Source organism: Vulpes lagopus, chromosome 1 (genome assembly GCF_018345385.1).
Source record: "Vulpes lagopus strain Blue_001 chromosome 1, ASM1834538v1, whole genome shotgun sequence".
Classification (NCBI taxonomy): domain Eukaryota; kingdom Metazoa; phylum Chordata; class Mammalia; order Carnivora; family Canidae; genus Vulpes; species Vulpes lagopus.
Genome location: NC_054824.1, coordinates 77,568,643 through 77,591,983, shown reverse-complemented (window position 1 = coordinate 77,591,983; position 23,341 = coordinate 77,568,643). Strand labels below are relative to the sequence as shown.

At 41.8% G+C, this 23,341-nt stretch overlaps 1 long non-coding RNA gene across 1 annotated transcript; it reads left to right on the top strand.

Annotated features, from left to right (window-relative positions):
* The first annotated feature begins 4,108 nt into the window (after positions 1-4,108).
* On the top strand, positions 4,109-14,334 carry LOC121500688. Its single transcript, XR_005990438.1, has 3 exons — positions 4,109-4,225; positions 4,897-5,160; positions 14,282-14,334. It is a non-coding gene; the product is annotated as an uncharacterized LOC121500688 (long non-coding RNA).
* Positions 14,335-23,341: the final 9,007 nt, after the last annotated feature.

The window sequence follows — 23,341 nt, the reverse complement described above, 5'->3', positions numbered from 1 at the left end:
GCTTCCGCTTCCGCCACCCAATTGCTTGGCCTCAGTATGATGCAGGTGTCAGGTGGACCAGTCTCCTCCAGCCCTAATGCCTGCCATTCCAGAACCAGGAAATGAGCTACAATAAATGAAGCATGAGAAAAGAACATAAAGCCCTGGCAACCCAAAAGTCTTCCATGGGTCTGGCTGTGGATTTGCTTCTCATTATTTTTGATCCAGTGTAAAATTAAAACAAAATTTTTCCAAGAATATTCTGGGCAGCAGAGGGAAAAACAAGCCTGGAATGAAAACCATCCCCCAAATAAATCTCAGAACAAGCAGGCCTGCATGGTTGAGAGCTCACCGCAGGGTCAAAGGTGTTGCTTCAGGGTCCAACAAAGGAGGAGTTGGAGCTTTTGGACACTAGAGCCAAGTGTTCCCACCTTCCCCTCTGTTGGTCAGTACCCGCCTCCCTTCGGGGTCCTGACCCCTGGAGTCATGCCCACCCTCCTTCCTCCTCATCTTTGAGGCCTTTTCACTCTGGCTCTGAATATTTGGCCACCCTTAAATTCCCCTGAGTCTGTGCACAGAACTAGTCTCTGTTTTCTAATTTTTCATAAATATTAGCCTTTCCCCCCACATAGACTCGAAGTCTCTTGGGCGTACTACCTTTGTTTCATAAACTTCCACAGGGCCCGATGGAGGGTAGGTCTGTAATTAACGTTTGTTGGCTGAGGAACAGGTCATTCTACAGACAAAAAGAACACCACTCTATGTATGGTAATAGTTACTCCTTCTTCTGTGCCTCTTATATTCATACATTCATTTAATTTTTATAACCACCCTTGTCCTCAGATGAGGAAACTGAAGGCACTCACAGAGGCTAAATACCATGCCCAAGAACCAGAGCCAGCGAGTGAGCCAGAGGGCTCTGAACCCAAGTTTAACACCAAAGATCACATAATACCCTCGTGCTGCTACCTCCTGCCAGAAATCTGAAGGAGCTACTCTGTACTTGACATCTCAGTCTCTGAAAACAAAATAAGTAAGTAAATATATAAATAGCATCCTCAACTATGAAAACCCATAACTGTAGTTTTTTGGTTCCCAAAAGACTATGAAGATCCTAGATTAACAAATCAGCATCAGATCCGAGGGCCCAGAGTGGAGAAGGGGGTAAAGAGGCAGATATAAAAGAAAGGGAAAGCTCTCTTCATTGCTGTTGTGTCCAGAGGGCTCTGCACTCAGGACCCAAGAGGAGAAGAGGGGAAGGGAGGAAGGGGACAGAAGTACCAACGCTGGGGGGATAGGGACAGTGGTGGGGAATTCAAAAAGTTGGATCTATACAGATATTGCCACAGTTCCTTAGTGGGGTGCCCGTTGTGAGCATTCACCCTCAGACACCAAGGGACAGTGGGCAGGAGGGCAATGAAAATAGGGTGGTGCGAGCATCTGGAAATGCAGCCTTATCCCCAGGAGCTGCAAACAGGGAGCAGTTCTTACTGGCCCTCTGCCTGCCCCAGCCCCCCTGGCCTGGCTTTCATCTCACAGGGGCTATGGCCCTGGCACACCAGGCGGCGCTTACGGGGCAGGTAAGCAGGTGTGTAGTGACAAACGCCGAGGTCTCCTCACCTTGAGATTGTAAGAATTGCACTTGCTTACCATTTTGGCTTAAAATGAACAGAAAAATAGGAAGTCAAAACTCGACGGAGAGCTAGGCATTCATCTGCAGAATGGTGCAGGTGGGAGAGGCGAGTGGCTGGCTCCGCACACCCAGGCACCGCACATTCACCTTCTGTGCTTGTGGGGCAAGAGGATGGGGAGTGAAGGGAAAGGGACAGAAGCCACATGGCAGGGGAACCATCCCAGTGACACATGAGATGTCCCCATTCTGGATTACTTCTGGATGGTTTCTTCATTGCGAGCCCACATGCCACCCAGGTGTCCACCTGCACATTTCCCCTGCAAATGGTCCTCTCCAGGGTTCTCTGGGTGTCCCCTCTATAGGTCAGAGGAAGATGACGCAATAGTCAAGATTGGCAAAGACTATGGCTTCTGTGGGAAAAGTCACTTTCTAAGGCTTGTTCTCTAAATTTTACTACATTTACAGAAACGACAGGTAGGAAGCTTTTAAAAATGAACGATTTTCCAACCTGCGCGTGTTGGTTTGAACTGGGGGAAGGACAGTTGGGCTTCCAAGTGGCCTTGGTGTATATTCCCAGAATACCAAGAAGTGCTGTTCCCAGAGAGATACTGAATAAAACTCCACATGTTTGTGGGTTATCTGGATCCCTACCTGCATTCTGAGCCTCTTTAAAAAGCAAAGAGAAAAAAAAAACCAACTAGTTTTAGACTCCAGATTCATATTTTGGGGGGAAAGGCAAGGGGTCTTGCAGACACTGAATACATGATGACCCCAGTGTTCATAATCTATTCCTTTGAGGCTGGCAAAAACAAACAAACAAACATACAAACAAACAAACAAAAACAGCCAAGATCAAGACTCCTCCCCCATCTTTGGCACTGCAAGACCCCTTAGTTAGCATCATCTGCCACCAGCTTCATCTTCTGACAAGCCTTCCCAGCAGACTCCCCCGGAACTGCCAGCTAGGGGCCCCTGCCTTGCAGCGAATGTACTTGTGTGTCTACCAAGCTTCAGGCAGCACCAGGTGGACCCACCTGACCCTGACCTTACCAGTTAGACCAGGGACTTCCCAAGGGTCTAGGGTGCTCTGTACATATCCCCCGGGGCAAACAGTCTATTGCTGAGGGGGTCAGCAAATCTCACACAAAGAAATACTACAAAGCCCCAGCCAGCAACCCCCTCAGTTAGCCAGTTATTGCACAAAAGATACCAAATGAGAAAGGATGGACCAGCACAAACCCCTCACCACTGTAGGGTGGTTCTCCAGGCTGACGCCTAGCAGCGTGTGAAGACCAGCATTGTTTCATATTATCAGTAAATGGGGAAAAGACATGTACACCCCAGTGAAAAGGGTCTTGCACGAGTCCCCCAGAGTACCTACTACCCAATCAGCATCCAGTGTCCAGTCACTCCCCACCTAGAGCCAACTCCCCAGGGCTCAAGGCCCTTGGCCCACTGAGGGTGGGAGACAAAGGGGGAAGCCTCACTCTGGGCACGCGGAGGGAACACACTATGGTGGCCTAGGGCACAATGGTGCCACAGCATCACCCTCCACAGTCCCTGCAGTGTGAGGAAGAGACAAAGTCAGACTCACAGAAGAGAGAAGGGAAGGAGGTCAAGAATTTAAGGGAAAGAAAAAGAGAGCAGGAAAAGAAAGTGATGAAAACCAAAACTTTATTTTGCTAGAACTCAAAATGCCCTTTAGGGATCCAACAAGGTTACGGGAAGCACCTACAGTTCCCCCACAGACTTGTATTGTGGATATCTGAGGCTTTGAAGTGTCAAGGGTTCCCCCAAATGGTCCTCTCCAGCCCTCCCATTTGGAGATAATTTATTGACAAGCTATTCACTTTGACATAAAGGAATCCACTAAGCCAGGGAAGAACCCATGGCCCCACTTGCAAAGGGGGATTTCGCTCTAGGGCAGGCACCTAAAGGCTGGGGTGCTGGGGGTGAGATGGGGACATTGCACATAATCTGCTCTTTGCACCTGGAGAGAGGAGGGATGGTGAAAAACAGCGGCCCGGAGGCGGGCACCATGCCCACTTCCCAAGTGTAACCCCCCACCCCAGTGCAGTTCCCTGAATTGCACTCTCTAGCCCCCAAGGCCTGGGTCTTTCTCCTTCAGGTTATCATATACAGGGTGCTGCTCCCAACCAGACACCTCGCAGAAAACCTGTCCCCATCACTCCACCTCCCCCCTACAGTGACCCCCTAACAACTCAGTCCTCCGGGGCTTGAGGGGTGTTAGGAGCCACAAGTTCCAAGGAACAGTCTCCACCTCAACCGCAGGCAGCTAACGCATCCCGGGGATTCGTTACCCCAAACTTTTGGTGAGCGAGGACCCCTCAACCACAGAAGCTCGGCGGGCGGAGAGGGAGGGGAGGAGGGGCCCGCGGAAGGAGCTGCAAGGCCCCGACGGCGCCCTGGGGCCCAGTGGCCGCCCCCCCCCCCCCCCCGCGGGCGGACCTTCCAGACTCCGGGCTGGGAAGACCTTCCCGCGGCGCTCAGTCCTCCTGCGAAGGGCTCGGGACCGGACCGGGAGGGGGCCCACCTGTCTTCCTCGAGGGCTTCCGCGATGAGCACCCCGTCGGGACAGCCGGCTCACCTGAGGTCCCCAAAAGAGAAGTGCTGGCTGCGTGGAGCCGCTGGGGTCGTTCCCTTGCGCCGCCCCATCCCTCCCCGCACCCCCACCACTCCCACCCCTATTCCCCCCACCCCATCCCTCCCCCATCCCCATCCCTCCCCCCACCACCCCATCCCCACCCTCCCCCCACCACCCCATCCCCATCCCTCCCCCATCCCTCCCCCCCACCCCATCCCCATCCCTCCCCCCACCACCCCCGTCCGTCCCCCCCACCACCCCGTCCCTCCTCCCCCACCACCCCCATCCCCATCCCTCTCCCGCCCCCACTCCTACACCCCCCTCCCCTCCACCTGGGGAGCCGGGGTCCCTCGCCCCGACCCCCACCCTCTCCGAGGGACTCCCGGGGGCCGCGCCGGGACAAAAGCGCGGGGCGCGCTCACTCACCGGCGCGGCGAAGGCGGCGGCGGAGCCGGGACACCGCGCTCGGCGGGGGCGGGGGCGGGGGCGGGGCTCGCGGGGCGCCGGGCGGGCGGGCGGGGCGCGGGGCGCGGCGGGCCGCGGGGCGAGCGCGGCGGCGGGGAGCGCGGAGCTCGCTCGGACCCCCTCGGACGCCGGCTGCGGCTCGCACGCGCTCATTTGCATGTCGTTTGCATGTCGTTTGCATGTCGTTTGCATGTCGTTTGCATGTCGCCTGCAGAGCGCTCGGGCAGTGGACCTGAGGCCGCCCCCGCCACGCCCACCGGCGCCCGCCGCCCGGCCCGGGACAAAGGGGGTCGCTCGCCGGACTCGGACGTGGCCGTCGGGGAGCCCGCGTGGGGCCGCTCCCGCGGGAGGACACACTTCTGGGCCTCGGAGCCAGTCTCGCCCGCCTTCAGGGTTAGGAGGAGTCGGTGCATGTGCAGCTCGGTTCCAGCGGCGAAGAAATAGGGGAACCCTTCTCTAGCTGCAGACCTGGGGGCAGGTGACTTGGTTTTCCTACCTCTAAAATGGGGTTAACCTGAGTGCCTCATCGGAATGCGAGGGTTCAGTGAGATACAGCGGCGAACGAACTCTCTTACGGAAGAGCCAGTTACTGTTAAACATATAGTTACTGTTACCTCCCCCCCCCCCCAGATTTTTATTAGAGAGAGCAGGTGCACACAAGCAGGGGGAGAGGCAGAGGGAGAGGGAGTATCGCAAAAAGGTTCCACACTCGGCACGGAACCCAACTTGGGGCTGATTCCCAAGACCCTAAGATCGGGACCTGAGCTGAAATCTGGAGTTAAAGCCCGGGCAGCCCGAGTGGCTCAGCGGCTTAGCGCCACCTTCAGCTCAGGGCGTGACCCTGGAGACCCGGGGTCCCACTTCGGGCTCCCTGCATGGAGCCTGCTTCTCCCTCTGCCTGTGTCTCTGCCTCTCTCTCTGTCTTTCATGAATAATAAATAAAATCTTAAAAAAAAAAAAAAAGAGTTGAAGCCTAACCAACTAAGCCACCCAGGGACCCCGTTCCTGTAAACCCTTAAATATGCAAGCATGGTCAATGTCTGCTGAACCTAGAGCCAGCCAGATGAAGGAGAGGGCAAGAGGGAGGGAGAAGGGGGAAGGAGCTATAGAAGCAAAGAGAAAATGTGTTAAGGTTAGAGAGAGTCTCCAGAAGGCTCAGACCCGAATTTCCCACCCAGCAATGCTGTCAGGCCAACTAGCCTCAGCTCTGAGAAAGCAGTTCTGTATCTTCTCTCTCCCCAGAAGATCCAGTTTTGAATGCATTCTTTGAAACGTCCTCTTGGGAACATTCTGGAGAAGCAAAAAGTGCAACTAGCCAATTCTTCAAAAAAAAAAGAAAGAAAGAAAGAAAGAAAGAAAGAAAGAAAGAAAGAAAGAAAGAAAGAAAGAAAGAAAAGAAAAAAAGAATGAAAAGGAAAAAAAAAAAAAAAGGAAAAGGGAAAGAAAATAAAGTGTAAAAGGACGCAAAGTCTGTGTTGTGGTGGGAAAAGTCCCAGATGGGCAGGCCTGGGTGTTAGACCTGCTTCTGGTCCTAGCTTTGTGGAGTTTGCATGAGACACTCACTGTCTCTGGGCCTCAGGTTTTTAATCTGTAAAATGAGGAGGGTCCATGGGATTTTTTTTTTTCTAGGTATCTATCTTCCACCTCCACCTCTGAAACTTTAGCTCCAGGGTTCCTCTGACATCTTCCCTTTGTTGTGTGTTAATCTCTTACTAGGATAGGATGCCTACAAGGTCTTTTAAAAAAAAGTTTTTTTGGCTTGCCTAATATTTACTTTGCACCCGAAATGACATATATTGTAGAATTTCCTGATTTGTTCACTTGGATTGTGAGGTAAATATCTTGGCAGTCACCACCCAGGTCAACAGAGAAAACTCTGACAGCCATCCGGGAAGTCTCTCCATTGCCCAGCCCATAAGGGCCCCCAATCTCCTTCCTCCCAAAAGCAACCACTAGCCTGGCTTTTATATCATCACTTTGGCTAGTTTCTTTACAATATTATCTCCCAAGTGCATCTTCCCACTTACTTGTTTTTGCTTTTGTTTTTGGCTTGATGTACCTTTTAAGTCTTTGTTACAATTACCAGTTGAAGAATTTAGGCCTTTTGACCTGTGGAGTTTCCCCACAGTCCGGCAATTGCACTTTTATGGGAGCAGTTCAGCATATTCCTCTCCTCTGCATTTCCTGGAAATTAGCAGCTGATCCAGAGGCTTCATCAGACTGAGGCTTGATCCGTTTTACAAGACCTCAGGTAGTGGGGTGTTCTTTGATCAAGAGACATGTGATACTTGGTGTTGGTTTTTTCTAAGGTTAGCAGCTATAACACTCAATTCTTATATCCATGAATCCTATGAGGATTGCAAAATGATATTTTAATTCTGTCATTTTGTCTTTACTTATTAGCTGAATGCATTTATAAGGAGACATTTCCCCTCATCTAGTATTTGGTTACCAGGAGATAAGTTCATATAGTAAAGTCAGGATACATATTTGCTTCTTTCTTTTAATTGATTCCAATTTCAAGATAATCTTGTCAAGACATTGTCACCCTCAGAACGTAACTTTTAAGTTTCTTTCTTAATATTATTAAAAATTCATGGATTTAAAAATACTTGATAGATTTTAATCTACTGAAATTGCAGTCCTTATTAAAGCTCAAATTATTGCATCTTTGGCCAGTAGGTAGCTTCCTTCCTACCTGATATGACAGGATGTTCCAGTCTCATCATTTACATTTGCTGCCCGACACATGGAATCATCCATCTCTCCAAGAAGCTCTATTTTCTTTTCTTGACATTTTAAGATGACAATATGAGAACTGGCAGTATTCATTACTACTAGATTGGTAACTGTTTCTAGGACTTTCCAAAAGATAGAAGTAGGTTAGAATACTTCATGAGTTCATATTAATATTTCAAATTCAATTTCAGGACTACAGTGTTTTTATGTAACCTCTTCTATATTACATTACCTTTTCTTTCCTTTCTTCCATGTGGAAAATTCTGGTTCTCAAGAATAATAGGATTGGAATATTTACTAATTTGAAATTTATTCATTTGCTTTATTTCACATTAAACATACAATTATCTCAAAGTAACAATATTAAGACTACCGCCACTGATTATGATTCTTGAAAAGTTTTTTGCATATAGTATCTATTTTATTATAGTTGTATTCTTTCTATATTATTAGCTTCTATAGCCATTGCATACTATAGAACTTTTCATTTAACCCTCATTTGGCCTTAGTTCTATAGGTAAATATCCATTTAATGCTCACCATTAGTTCCTTATTTCTCTCTATTCTAGTCATTTTGATTGTGTGAAAGCCTGTCCTCTAGTAGATTCCTTAGAAAGGGCTTATGGAAATAGTATTCACTGAGTTTTTGCACACTGATTACAGTTTGCCTATGCCATTTATAATCACAGGTCAATTTTGCTGGATATAAATGCTTGGCTTGCATTTTCTTGAAAATCTTAAATATATTTTGCAACTTATTCATAGCATAAAATGTTGCTGTCAAAAAGTGTGATATAGTTTACTTTTCTTTCCCTTTTAAGTTAGAATCTTTTTGCATAGATACCCAAAGAACTTTGTCTTTTTTTTTAAGCCCAGTGATTTTACTAGACAATGTCTATTGGTCATTCTTGTTTGATATTTCCTAAGTAATCAGTGTGTTCTTTCTTTCAAAATGTAGCCTCAAATGTAGCCTCAACTTTCAGCAAAGTTGTCTTTATTTTTTTTTAAGGTTTTATTTATTTATTTATTCATGAGAGACACACAGACAGAGGCAGAGACATAGGCAGGAGGAGGAGAAGTGGGCAGCCCCGGGGGGCTCGGCGGTTTAGTGCCGCCTTCGGCTCAGGGCGTGATCCTGGATTCCCCAGATCGAGTCCCGCATTGGGCTCGCTGCATGGAGCCTGCTTCTCCCTCTGCCTGCGTCTCTGCCCCCCCCCCCCCCCGCTCTCTAGTCTCATGAATAAATAAATAAAATCTTAAAAAAAAAAAAAAAAGAAAGAAAGGAGTAGCAGGCTCCATACAGGAGCCCCATGTGGGACAGACGTTCCAGGAAGGTTGTCTTTAATTATAGTTTTTAATATTTATTGTTGGTTCCTTTGCTTTGGATTGCTTTCCTGGGGACTTCTATTATCTGTATGTTGGACCTCCCTCTTTTGCTGTCTTCAATATTTGTACTTTCCCTCAAGTCCCTTTAATTTTTTTACTCATTTCCTCATTTTGAAACTTTCCCTCCTTCTTATTTTCTCTTTCATTTAAGGCTTTATTTGTTGGGCTTATTTGCTCTTTTGTTCCTTATAGTTTAATCTTTATTTCCCCAAATGCTTTTAAAAAATTCTAATTCTTCTTTGAGTTCTGATCTTTTTTTGTTGTTGTTGTTTCTCTAATTCTGTGGTGTGTTATTTGTATATCATTCTTTTAGCCGTTTTAGAACATTACAGCTTTGATCTGATTTTTCATCATATCTTTCTGGCAAGTTTTCATTGTGGGCATATTATTGTTTCTTACTCTTTTTTAAAGTGAGTTTTCAATAGAGTTGACCTTACTAATTTTCCATTGCTCATTTTGACATGAGTTTTGTTTTCCTGAAATTTTAGAAGGAGGTTTGGTTCAAAATGCTTTTCTAACTTCACAGAGCTCACCATGTTTGTTGTTTCTGTGTGGTGTTAAAAAAAAAAATGGTGGGAGCACCTTGAATGGCTCAGTCAGTTAAATGTCCAACTCTTGATTTTGGCTTCGGTCATGATCTCAGGGTCATGGGATCAAGCCTTGCATAGGGTTCCATGCTGGGCATAGACCCTGCTTAACATTGTCTCTAACCCTGCCAGTACTGTCTTTCCTCCTCCCCCACCCCCCACCCCCAAAATTGGTGCCTGAATGTCTGTGATTTCCTGGCTTTGTTTCTCTCACTCACATATATCTGGCTCTTCCTTTTCATTGCACTTTAATTTTCTCTATCATGTCCGTTTTGTTTTGTTTTTTCACTTTTCTATTGTGGCAAAACATACATAAAATGTACCATTTTAACCATTTTTAAATGTACAATTTAGTAGTGTTAAGTACATTCACAGTTTTGTATAATCATTGCCAGTATTTCCAGACATTTTTTCATTATCCCAGATAGAAACTTTATACATTTTAAGCAACAACTCCCCCAGACCCCACCCCCTCCTGTCAGTTTTGGTCTCTATCAATTTGCCTTTTCTAGATACCTCATATAGTTGGAATCATACAATATTTGTCTTTCTATGTGAGTTTTATTTAACATAATGTTTTCAAGGGCCATCCATGTTGTACCATGCACCAAAACTTCATTGCTTCTTATGGCTGAGTAATACTCCATTGTATGTATAGACCACATACCACATTTGGTCTATTCATTCATCTATAGATGGACACTTGGGTTGACTCTTACCTTTTGGCCATTGTGAACAATGCCACTATGAATATTGGCATTCAAGTATCTGTTTTATTTCCTGCTTTCACCCCTATTGGGTTTATATCTAGGAATGGAATTGCTGGGTCATACAGTAAAGTCTCTTTATTTGAAGAACCAGTAAAACTTTTGGAGGAACCACTGAACTGTTTCCATAATGTTTGTACCATTTACAATCTCACCAGCAATGCACAAGGGTTTCAACTTCTCCACATCTTCACCAATATTTTTAAGATTTCTTCTTTGACCCATGTGTTATATACAAGTATGCTGTTTAATCTCCACATATTTTAGGATTTTCCAGTTATCTGTTATTGGTTTCTAGTTTAATTCCACTGTGGTGTGAGATCAGATGTATGATTTCTATCCTTTTAAATTAGTTAAGGTGTATTTTATGGTCCAGGATATGGTCTCTTAGTGAATGTTCCATGTAAGCTTGAGAAGAATGTGTATTCTGTTGTTGATAAAATAGTCTATAGATGTCAAATTTATATCCAGTTGATTGATGGTGTTGTTGAATTCAAATATGTCCTTACTGATTTTCTGCCTGCTGATTTGTCCATTTCTGATAGTGGTGATGAAGGCTCCTATTATAGTCGTGGATCAGTCTATTTCTCCTTGCACTTCTATCATTTTTTTGCCCCATGTATTTTTTTGCTCTGTGGTTAGGCACCTACAGGTTAAGATTATTATGTCTTTTTGGAGAATTGACTCCTTCATCATTATGTAATGCTCCTTTATCCCTGAAGACTTTCTTTGCTCTAAAGTCTATTCTTTCTGAAATTAATATAATTACTGTTGCTTTTTCTATCAGCCTTAGCATAGTATATCTTTCTCCAGCCATTTATTTTGAATTTCTATGTGTTTTTATATTTAAAGTGTGCTTGTTGCAGGCAACATATACTTGGGTCTTATTTTTTAACTACTGTGAAAATCTCTGTGTTCTAATCTGGCATATTGGGACCACTGATATTCAAAATAATTGCTGATTTGGTTGGATTAGTAGCTACCATATTTGCTACTATTTTCTCCTTGTTCTCCTTGTTCTTTGATCTTCACTGTGAGAACAAAGTTGAGCTACTGGAGGTAAAAACTTCACAAATGTGTGGGCCCCTGCCCTCTCCATGTCTGAGTTCCTCTGAAGGTTTTAACACTCAGAATTGTCCATACTGAGCTTCCATCAATTTGTCAATTACAGTTTGGTTTTTCCTATGCTGGCACTCATTAGTGCTTCTGCTTCTGGGTTTCTGCTCTCGTAAGTTGTGATTCTCTATATCCACTGGTCTATCTCCAATATTGGAAGCAGCAGTTTTCACAGGCAGTTTGCCCTGTGAAATCACTTCTCTCACAGACCTAAGAAGAATTGTTGATTTTTTTGTTTGTTCAGCTTTTTAAAATTTTTTTTTAATTTTTATTTATTTATGATAGTCACACAGAGAGAGAGAGAGAGAGGCAGAGGGAGAAGCAGGCTCCATGCACCGGGAGCCCGATGTGGGATTCAATCCCGGGTCTCCAGGATCACGCCCTGGGCCAAAGGCAGGCGCCAAACCGCTGCGCCACCCAGAGATCCCTGTTCAGCTTTTTATTTATTATGATGAAGATTTCCAAACTTCTTACATAACAGATCAGAAACCAGAGGTTTCCTATCAGCATTATTAATTTTCTGGGTTTTTGAAATTTTATAATAGCCATCTTAATGGGTATGAGGTATATTCCATTATGGTTCTGATTTGTATTTCCCTGATGACTAATGCTATTGAGCATCTTTTCATGTGCTTATTGATCATCTGCATATTTTCTTTGGAGAAATGTCTGAATTATTTTGCCATTTGTTAATTGGATTGTTGGGGTGGGTGTCTCTGAATTGTAGGGTTTTTTAAAAATATATTCTCGATACTGATCCTTTGTCAAATATATGTTTGCAAATATTTTCTCCCATTCTATGGGCTGCCTTTTCATTCTGTTTTTTTTTAAGAATTTTTTTTTAATTTTTTATTTATTTATGATAGTCACAGAGAGAGAGAGAGAGGCAGAGACACAGGCAGAGGGAGAAGCAGGCTCCATGCACCGGGAGCCCGATGTGGGATTCGATCCCGGGTCTCCAGGATCGCGCCCTGGGCCAAAGGCAGGCGCCAAACCTCTGCGCCACCCAGGGATCCCTCATTCTGTTGATTGTATCCTTGGATGCACAGAGTTTTAAATTTTGATGAGGTACAGTTTGTTTTTTCTTCTGTTGCTTGTGCTATTCATGTCATAAACTACTACAAAATCCAGGGTCATAAAGACTTTCTCCTATATCTTCTTCTAAAAAATTTATAGTTTTATCTCTATATTTAGGTCTTTAATCCATTCTGAGTTAATTTTTATATGATGTTAGGTAAGAGTCCAACTTCATCCTTCCACATGTGGGTACCTAGTTTTCTCAGGACCATTTGTTGAAAAGACTATGTTTTTCTCATCAGATGGTCTCGGCGCCCTTGCCAAAAATTAATTGACCAAATATGCAAGGGTTTATTTATACTGTCTATTCTATTCCATTGGTCTATATTTCTGTTCTTATGCCAGTTTAATACTGCTTTGATTACTGTAGCTTTGTATTAAGTTTTAAAATCATGAAGTGTGAGACTTCCAACTTTGTTCATCTTTTTTTTTTTTGAGATTGTTTTGACTCTTGGAGGTTCCTTGAGATTTCATGTAAATTTTAGGATTTCTTTTTCTTTCCTACAAAAACCACCATTAGGATTTTGATAGGGATTACATAGATTGCTTTGGTAGCATTGTCATCTTAACAATACTATCTTGCAACCCATGAACACAGGATGTTTTCCTATTTATTTAGGTCTTCTTTAATTTCTTTCAGCAGTGTTTTATAGTTTACAGTGAACAAGTCTCACCTTAGTTAAATTTAGTCTTAAGTATTTTCTTCTTTTTCATGCTATCAAAAATGGAAGTATTTTCTTAATTTCCTTTTCAGATTGTTCATTGCTAATGTATAGAAATATAGCTGATTTTTGTTTATTGATTGTGTACCTGCCCTGTTACGTCAGTTTTATTCCACTTAAAAAAAATTTCTTCTTAGAAAGAAGCCAGTACTAAAAGGAAGACCTGTTTGGTCATTTTCAAGAGTTAATGAGAGCTAAACTGCACCAGTCCCAAGCTGTGGTTAGTGACTGGAGATGAAGAGGGTTTACTCAAAGTTATAGGAAATATATCACTTAGACTGAAAAATGGTATGGCCCAGACACACAAACCTAGCACATATACTTGGTTTGTCAAGATGAAATAAATCTGCTTCAGAGAGAAACTTGTGTTTTGCTTCCTTCAATGTCCTGAAATAATGCAAGTTAGCTCCACTGCCCCTAAGCAAGAAACTAGTTGTAGAATATATTCCTTTCCTTGGTGGAGAAGGGGTGTCTATTTATGTATACTGCTTTCCCAGGAAGTTTAATCTGCAAGCGCTGGCCTCCATCTGTCTGTGCATATCCTCTGCACTTCCTATCTCTGGATCCTTTCCCTGGCCTGGCCCCCTTCGCTGCTAGCCCTTGTTAGGAAAGTTAAAGGAGAGGGGAAGGGAAAAAAGAGAAGTTAAAATGTTCACAATTTATTAATCTCTCACAAGTATAGCATAATAAAAGTTAAAGACTTGCTGGTTCTCAACTCTGTCTTCATGTTGGATTCACCTGTGGAGCTTTTTAAAAATACTTATGTCTGTATATCCTCCTCCAGAAATTGATTCAGTTGGTCTGGGGTGCAGCCTGGGGATGATTTTTTTTTTAATTCCCCATAATTCAGATGTGAGACCAGAGTTGAGAACTACTTAAAGCTTAGGTTAAACCCATAACAGAAAGAACAATTTAGAAATCAAACAATTGTGCTTCTATTTGTTTTTCAGTCTGTAAGGCTAATTATTTGTTTAAAGACCAGTACCTTGACCAGAAGAATTAAAAAATGAAAATACATAATACTGAACTGCAGAAAGTGTTTGTGTACTTGTTCCTGTAGTAAATATCTATAAACTGATTTTCTGTACAGTTGACCCTTGAACAACATGGTTTCAACTGTGTGTGGGCCCACATATATGTGGATTTTTTACAGTACAATATTGTAAATGCATGTTCTCTTCTTCCTTAATAATATTGTCTTTCAGGACACCCTAGGTGGTTCAGTGGTTTAGCACCACCTTCAGCCCAGGGCGTGATCCTGAAGACCGGGGATCCAGTCCTACGTCGGGCTCCCTGCATGGAGCCTGTTTCTGCCCGTGTCTCTGCCTCTCTCTCTCTGTGTCTCTCATGAATAAATAAATAAAATCTTAAAAAAATATATTGTCTTTCCCCTAGTTTGTTTTATCATAACAATATAGTATATAATACATATAACATACAAAATATGTATTAATCAACTGTTTATGTTATTGATAAGGCTTCCATTCAGTAATAGGCTATTAGTAGTTAAGTTTGGGGGGACTCAAAAGTTAGACATAGGTTTTCAACTATGTAGGGGGCTGGGACCCCTAGTACCCCTCCCCTCACACTGTTCAACGGCCCAATGCACTTTATTTTTTTTAAGGTTTTATTTTTTTTAATTTTCCCTTTTTATTTTTTAAGATTTTATTTAGTCATGAGAGACACACAAAGAGAGGCAGAGACATAGAGAGGGGAGAAGCAGGCTCCATGCAGGAAGCCCCATATGGGACTCGATCCCAGGACTCCGGGGTCACACCCTGAGCCAAATGCAGATGCTCAACTGCTGAGCCACCCAGGTGTCCCCTATTTATTTATTTTAGAAACAGAGAACAGGCATGCACACAAGGGGGGAGGGTCAGAGGGGGAAGAAGAAGGAAAGAATCCCAAGCAGACTCCATGCTGAGCTCAAGTTCCACAGAGGACTCATCTCACAACCCTGAGATCATGACCCTGAAATGATGACCCGAGGTGAAACCAAGAGTCAGATAGATGCTCAACCGACTGAACCACCCAGGCACCTAAAGGGTCAATTGCACTTTAAATCCTATTATTTCATGCCTTATCATTAATATAATTGAAAAAGCTAGCCTTTCACGGGAAAGTATTTGACTACAAAGCCAGTAATTAAAATATAATTCCTAACTCCAGAAAAAAATGTTTAAATTATTTTTTTAATTAGAAAAGTCACAATTCTAATTTCTAGGAAAAGAAATAAAGGAAAGAACAGTATAGTAGGTAGAAAATAAAGGGTAGCCATCATCTTACCCACAGCTGCACACTGCAATCCTCTACTGAGAATTTCTTGGGTATCTTTCAGGAAAGGGCTATTTCATTATATCACTTCTTCTAATAATAACTATAAAATTTGGGATCCCTGGGTGGCGCAGCGGTTTGGCGCCTGCCTTTGGCCCAGGGCGCGATCCTGGAGACCCGGGATCGAATCCCACGTCGGGCTCCCGGTGCATGGAGCCTGCTTCTCCCTCTGCCTGTGTCTCTGCCTCTCTCTCTCTCTCTGTGACTATCATAAATAAATAAAAAAATTAAAAAAAAAGTTTAAAAAAAAATAAAAAAAAATAAAAAAAAATAACTATAAAATTTATTTCAAGATGTTATACTTAGTATGCTAGAAGCAAATTTAATCCAAATCAATGATTTCAAACCGTAGAACTCCCAGAATTTCAAGAGGTGATCAGAATGGATAGAGTGGGGACGTGGGCCAGACCCCTAAGCATCCACCCACTCCTTGTCCAGAGCAGCTCTGCTTTTCTTGATTTTATGTACTAAACTTTCATGTATGACATTGCAAAACACTTCAATCCTTTGTTTTATATAGTCAGAAAGAATAACAACAGTTTAAATAAAGACAAATATGGACTCAAGTGATCACTTTCTATACTTTCACATTCTATCTACCATCCTCCCTCACATTCTACTACTAAGCCTATAGGTTCTCTATTTTCTCACCTTCCCCACCAAACACAAATGTAGAAGTTTATCTTAGAAACTACAGAGGGAAGTGCTATTAAAGCACAGCACAGCAAAGACCACATTTAAGGACAAAATGAGTACATGAAAATCATGGCTGAGAAATCCATCTATTGTGTAAAACAAAATTTGGGGGCATTTTATAGGTAAGTCCCTTGATTTATGAATTCTGTAAGCTCAATTTTCTGCATTAGGAGAGTCTACAGCCAGATGAGATCATCTATTAAAAGTTCCTTTGAGGGAAATGGAAGTGAGAGGGTATGGGACCATGGACAAGTAACTTAAATTCTTCTGGCACTTAATTTCCTAATTGTTAAAAATGAGATACAGGTGAAATAAACCCCGACTGCTCCATAGTATTGTTTTGAAGGTTGACTGAGAAGATACACTGAAAAGCATGCTAGCAGAGTGCTTGATACATAATAATTGTTCCACAGATGGTAACTATTATTCTGTTGAGTATCAATTAGTTATTCAATCTTGCCATGCCAAATTCAATACTCTGGCCTCTGGTGGGCTGAATTCACAAATTCATTATTTGTGAATATACAAAGTGAATGAATGGGTACATTTACTATATTACTTACCTGTGGAAAAAAATTTTTAAAGGTTTTCATTGCAAAACAAACCAACCAAACTATATTATAATAACAAAATGGAATTTCTAAGAGAGGGGGGAAAAACAATAGACGAAATCCTTTTTGGGGAAATTCTTCCTCTGGATTACCTCTGCATGTTTTATAATAGTCTCCAACAGGTCCATGTACCCAGCAGAAAAACTGGTTAATTAAGTCAAGAGCTGTCACATAAACAGAAGCCTGACATTAGAAAGTTAAGTAAAATAGCAGCATTCCAGATTTCTTCTTTGTTGGTCTTTCAGGGCTCATCTGGTCCCTCTCCCTACCACCAGAAAGACCATACGGGAACCGTCTTCGGTGCAAATCCTCCTTTTCTTCCTGGTAACAGGAGAAGCAGATTTTAACTTAGCTAGGAGTTCCAGTGACTGGACATTCTGCCTGGAAAGTTTTTTCTTATGTCTCTGTAATTATTAATGCTGCTAATAAAATCCTCTCAAATTATGACAGTGACAGCAATTCTAAGTAGTTACAGATTTAACAAGATAGACTCAGGATCTATACTGAAGAAAACTGGGGCAAAACCACTATTGAAACACACAAAACAATATTTGAATAAATGGAAAATTATATTATGTTCCTAGAAAGAAAGAAAATATGAAACTGGTAATTCTAGGGATGCCTTGGTGGCTCAGCGGGTGAGTGTCTGCCTTTGCTTCAGGTCGTGATCCCGGGATCATGGGATCGAGCGTGGAGTCTGCTTCTCCCTCTGCCTGTGTCTCTGCCTCTCTCTCTCTCTGTGTGTCTTTTATGAATAAATAAAATCTTTTAAAACAAGCAACTGGTAATTCTAATACATTTAATATATACATTAGATGTAGTTCCAATTAGAAGTCCAACAGTGTTTGTCTTAGAAATAGGTAAAATGGGGGTGGCCTGGGTGGCTCAGTCAGTTGAGCGTCTGACTCTTGGTTTTGGGCTTAGGTCATGATCTCCGAGTCCTGAGATGGAGCCTCTGTCTGGGCTCTGCATTCAGTGCAGTCTGCTTCAGAATCCCCTCTTAAAAAAAAAAAAAAAGAATCCCCCTCTTTCTCCCTTTGCCCCCTCTGACTTATCTCTCTCTCTCTCTCAAATAAATAAATACATAAATCTTAAAAAAAAAAAAAGAGTAAAATGATTCTAAAGTTCACACGGGAAACAAATGCCAAAGAACTAATGCAACTATAAAAATGTAAGAAAGGAGAGAGTGTATATGTGGAGGGGCTTACTAAGATACCAGTCATACAATACACTTTACAAATTCAAATCAGTAGGGCATTTGTGGAACAGAGAAAAAAATTGATAATTACATGACAATGGTTATCATAAATGTGCTAAAGTGGTAGTTCAATGGGGGAAAAAATGAACTATTTAAAAAAACAGCGCAGGCACAACTGGCTACCCATCTGAAAGAAAATCAAAATGGACTAAATTTAAAAGGAAATTGCAAATGAATTAAAGATTTAAATGTAAAAGAAAAATAATTTTAAAACTTGAAGAAAAATATCTAGGAGATTACACATGCACAATCTATGGTTGGGGGAGACTTTCCATATTAAGAAACAGGAAACTACAAAATACAAGACAGGTATATTTGACCATATACAAATATATTGTAAATATACATAGTCAAAGGTACTAAAACAAAGTTAGTAGCAATCAAGATGTCTGGAAAAATGTTTGTGCTACTATATTCTCACAAAGGATTTCTTTCTATACAAAACACCCTTAAAAACTGATAAAACCAGCAACAGAAGAAACCGAGACACAAATAATCAATTCACTAGTTGAAGTCAAAAGACCCAACAAACATGAATATGCCCAAATGCACTAGAAATTAGAGAAATAAAAATGAAAGCAACATAAAATTACTTGATACCCATCACAGTGGCAGGCATAAAAATAGCCACTGATCAATTAAATTATCAGCAAGAATCACAATTGCAATGAAATGAAACACATCAAATAAATGTAATTTATGGACTCATAATGACACTAAAACCATTGAAGGATGCCTGGGAACCAATTCATTATTTCAAAAACTGGTAAAAACCTGGAAAGAACCTAGCATTTTTCTTGTCTTATACATATAAACTGTATCATTGGGTAACCAAATAGCAGAGGTGAGAAAGTTTTTACAACATTAATGAAAAAGGACAGAGTTGGACTACCATTTTGCAACCTATGTCTCTGCCTTCTCTCCATGTCTCTCATGAATAAATAAAATCTTTTAAATAAATAAATAAATAAATAAATAAATAAATAAATAAATAAAATAAAAAAATAAAATAAAATATATGAAATGGGAAATGGATAGGACAGGATTGGCCATGGCGAGATAATCACACCCTGGGCTTAAGGCAGATGCTCAACTGCTGAGCCACCCTGGTGCCCCTGGAGTCAAAAGTTCTTATGGTAGCTAACCGATGCCCCCAAGTTCCAGCTCAAGTATTCAGCATGACTCTGGAGCCAGTCAGCATCTTCCTATGATAGACACAGTGGTTCCCTTGGGGAGACGGAGGTTCTGTGGGATTATGGTGGAAGCCACTCCTGGAAGCCCAGTCTAGAGCTTGCTACTTGGGTCCCTCTAATACTTTCATAAGTCCTGAGTTCCCCACATTAAATCTTTTTCTACTTAAGATAACTAGTTTCTATAATATACAATGAACCAAATTGTTGAGTAAATGGTAGTATTGTATTTCTGTATCATGGAATATGAAACAGCCATTGGAGAGAATATATTGGAGGCATACTAAATGACTTTCTGGTTATCAAGAGGGATTTTTATTTCTAAGAGTGAGAAAATAAAAATATAGAAAAGTAAGCATAACATGACCCATTTTTGTGAAATAATGATTAACTCCCTAAAATGTCTATGAACAGCAGGATCTATATAGGATTTTATGAGCATGGAGAAAATATTGGGTTATGAATAAGGTTATAGACATATAATTAGGGAATAGAAATATGGATGAAGAGGGAAGGTGTTGAAAAAATAGCAAGCATGATATGATCCTATATATATGTTTACTTGTGTATGCATATTGCATGCACAAAGAATGCTTGAAAGGATAGCATCTCAGGATGATGGGATTATAGGTGGGATTCACTTTCTTTATAAATTTATATAAAGATCAAATTTTTACAGTGATTTTTAAGAAGATTTTATTTGAGAGAGAGCATGCGCACCTGTGTGTGAGTGGTGGGCGGGGCAGAGGGAGAGGGGGAAGGGGAGAAGCAGACTCCCCATTTAGTGGAAAGCCTGACACAGAGCTCCCACCCCTGGACCCTGAGATCATGACCTGAGCCAAAGTCAGCGGTTTAACTGACTGAGCCATCCAGGAACCCTTCATTTGTTTTTGTTTTGTTTTGTTTTGTTTGTAGGATCAGAAAATATAAAGGTATCTTCATTGTGGAAAAAAAAAGGCAAAAAAAAAAAAAAAAGTAATTTACCATAGTAGCAAAAGCTGTAAGGTACCTGCAAATAAATCCCACAAAATTTTAACAAGATCTTTATGGGGCAAATAAATGGAGCATTACACAATAGTAATGAATTAAAGGTCTCAGAATAATAAAGATGGTAATTCTCCAAATTAAGCTAGAAATTCAAAGCAATTCCAGTAAAATCTCAAGAGGATTTTTCACGGAACTTGACAAACTGATTCCTGAATATAGTTCAATTTGGAAGATGAAAAAGGAGAAAGAATCATCCTATCAGACATCAAGACATTATAAATCTGCAATAATTAAAAGCATCATATTGCACAGAGGCAGATAATGCATAAGTCAAACAGACTTGAGAGAGTGGCAATAGACCCACAGATATTGTAGAACTTGGTGAGAGACAGAGGTGACATTACCCATCAGTGGGAAAGACAACATGGCAAACAAACACAGATTGTGGGCCTCCTTTCAGAATTCACCTTAGAAAGGCTACAGAAGCGATGGGTGGGTTAATGACTAAGAGAATATAAAAACATTGAGAAACATTCAAGAAGACAGGAAGCGGTTTTGTTCGAGTATGTATTTGGGAAATGGTAGCTTAGAATAATAAAAGAGGACAGGTTGTGGAAGAACAATTTTATTGTGTTTTCTTCCCTCCTCCACACTCTCCTGGGTGAGTAACTGCTCACCTGGGCCCCTCTGTGGGGCAGGACAAGAGTGACGCCAGGACAGGGCTACTGGATATTAGAATAACATGGCAGAGCTGGAATGTGGCTGGTGGAGAGTGGCTAACCACAGGTGCAGATCAGTGTTGGGACCTCTGAGCAGTCCTTACTCCCATCCAATCCTCAGGAAGGATTGAAAAAGAGCAGAGCTGAGGGAAGAGATATGGGCAAAGCCAATTCATGTGGGTGGGTAAAGAGGGAGTGACTACATCTAGAGTGAAATAACAGAAGTCACCAGTCTAAGGACTATTTCCTGCCACTATGACCACCGCCCCATGATGTCATACACATTGTATAAACTCATCATGAGAGGTCGTAAGAGTATGGATTTCAGTCTCTTCTCCAAGGTATGCATTACCTGTGTCTAGGTAGCTAGTGTTCCCAAGGTAATATGAAATTATAGGGGGAAAAATTATACAAACAAGGTGCACATACTTAATGGTCCATGCTAAAGGGAACAGAATCAATAGATCAAAGATTTTAAATATACATAATAAATTAATTGAACAAGATTATTATCGAATGAGATAATATGAGTAATTGGAAATATGAGCAGGGGGAATCCCTGGGTGGTTCAGCAGTTTAGCGCCTGCCTTCTGCCCAGGGCATGATCCTGGAGTCCCGGGATCGAGTCCCATGTCAGGCTCCCTGCATGGAGCCTGCTTCTCCCTCTGCCTGGATCTCTGCCTCTCTCTCTCTCCCTGTGTCTCTCATGAATAAATGAATAAAATCTAAAAAAAAAAAAAAAGGAAATATAAAGCAGGAACAAGCATTTATAAAGAAGAACAAACTGTTCCTCTAATATAACAACTGAAATTAATAATAAATGAGGGACACTGGGTGGCCCAGTGGTTGAGCATCTGCTTTCCGCTCAGGGTGTGATCTCGGAGTCCAGGGTTCGAGTCCTGCATCAGGCTCCCCCCAGGGAGCCTGCTTCTCCCTCTGCCTGTGTCTCTGCCTCTTTCTCTGTGTTTCTCATGAATAAATACATAAAATCTTAAAAAAGAAGAATTAAAGAAATGAATTTATCAACAAAATAGATATAAGTGAAGAACAAATTAGTGTGGGGAAAGACTAGATTAGGAAACCTTCCTCATAAAAGTTAAGAATAGACAGAGAGATGGCAAAAATAAGAGAAAAGTTAAGGGACTTAAGAGTTTGAAGTAAAAACTAGCTTAAAAGAGATCAAAGAGGGCAGCCCTGGTGGCACAGCGATTTAGTGCCGCCTGCAGCCCGGGGTGTGATCCTGGAGACCCGGGATCCAGTCCCACAGAGAGCTCCTTGCATGGAGCCTGCTTCTCCCTCTGCCTGTGTCTCTGCCTCTAAATCAATCAATCAATCAATCAATCAATCTTTTTTTTAAAAAGAGAGATCAAAGAAAGAGAGAGGAAAACAAATTATAATACTGGAAGAAATATTGACTGAGAATTTTCCAGAATTAGAAAAAAGTGTAAGATTATTGATTTAAAGAGCTCAGACAGCACCAAACTGGAGACAGTAAAAAGCACACAAACACAGGAATGTCATACTCATTAGAGTAAAACTGAAGATCAAATCCAGAGAAAATTCCAAAGGCCTCCAGAGAGAAAAATTCTATCACCTTCAAAGCAGTAAGGATCTGCTCTGTGACATGCTTCTAGATAGCCGTCCTGAGAGCCAGAAGACAGCAGTGTAGTGTAATATGCAAAGAGCTAAAGGAAAACAAGTTTGAACCTTGGATTTTCTATCAAAATAAGGCTCTAAATTTATTGATTTTTCCCTTCATTTATGAGACGGCTTAAGATTTACCTTTCATTTCTTTTCTGAGCTCTGCTAGTTCTTTATCGTCTCCTATTGTCTCATGTTGTCCCTAAGCTCTTGTTTCTCTGCTTAATGCTCTTGATTTGAGTAAACAGCTGTTTATAATTGTTTTATTTATTTTTTTAAAGGTTTTCTTTATTTATTTATGAGAGACACAGAAAGAGAGGCAGAGACATAGGCAGAGGGAAAAGGAGGCTCCATGCTGGGAGCCTGATGTGGGACTCAATCCCAGGACCCCAGGATCACAACCTGAGCCAAAGGCAGAGGCTTAACCACTGCCCACCCAGGTGCTCCTATAATCCAGTTTTCAAAATTCATGGTCAAATATTTAGTCACAACTTTTATCTACTCTTTGGCAACACTTTTCTGTCAAGTGTTTTTATTTTTTTTATTTTTATTTTTTGTTTTTTTATTTTTTTTCTTATAAGTGTTTTTAGTTTCATTTTTCTATTTCTTTCATATTTTTCTCCTCAAAATACTTTAGTATAGATTCTCAGGGATTCCTGGGTGGCTCAGTGCTTTAGCGCCCTGCTGCCTTCGGCCCAGGGTGTGATCCTGGAGTCCCAGGATCGAGTCTCACGTCGGGCTCCCTGCATGGAGCCTGCTTCTCCCTCTATGTCTCTGCCTCTCTCTGTGTGCCTCTCATGAATAAATAAATAAAAAAATTTAAAAAAAA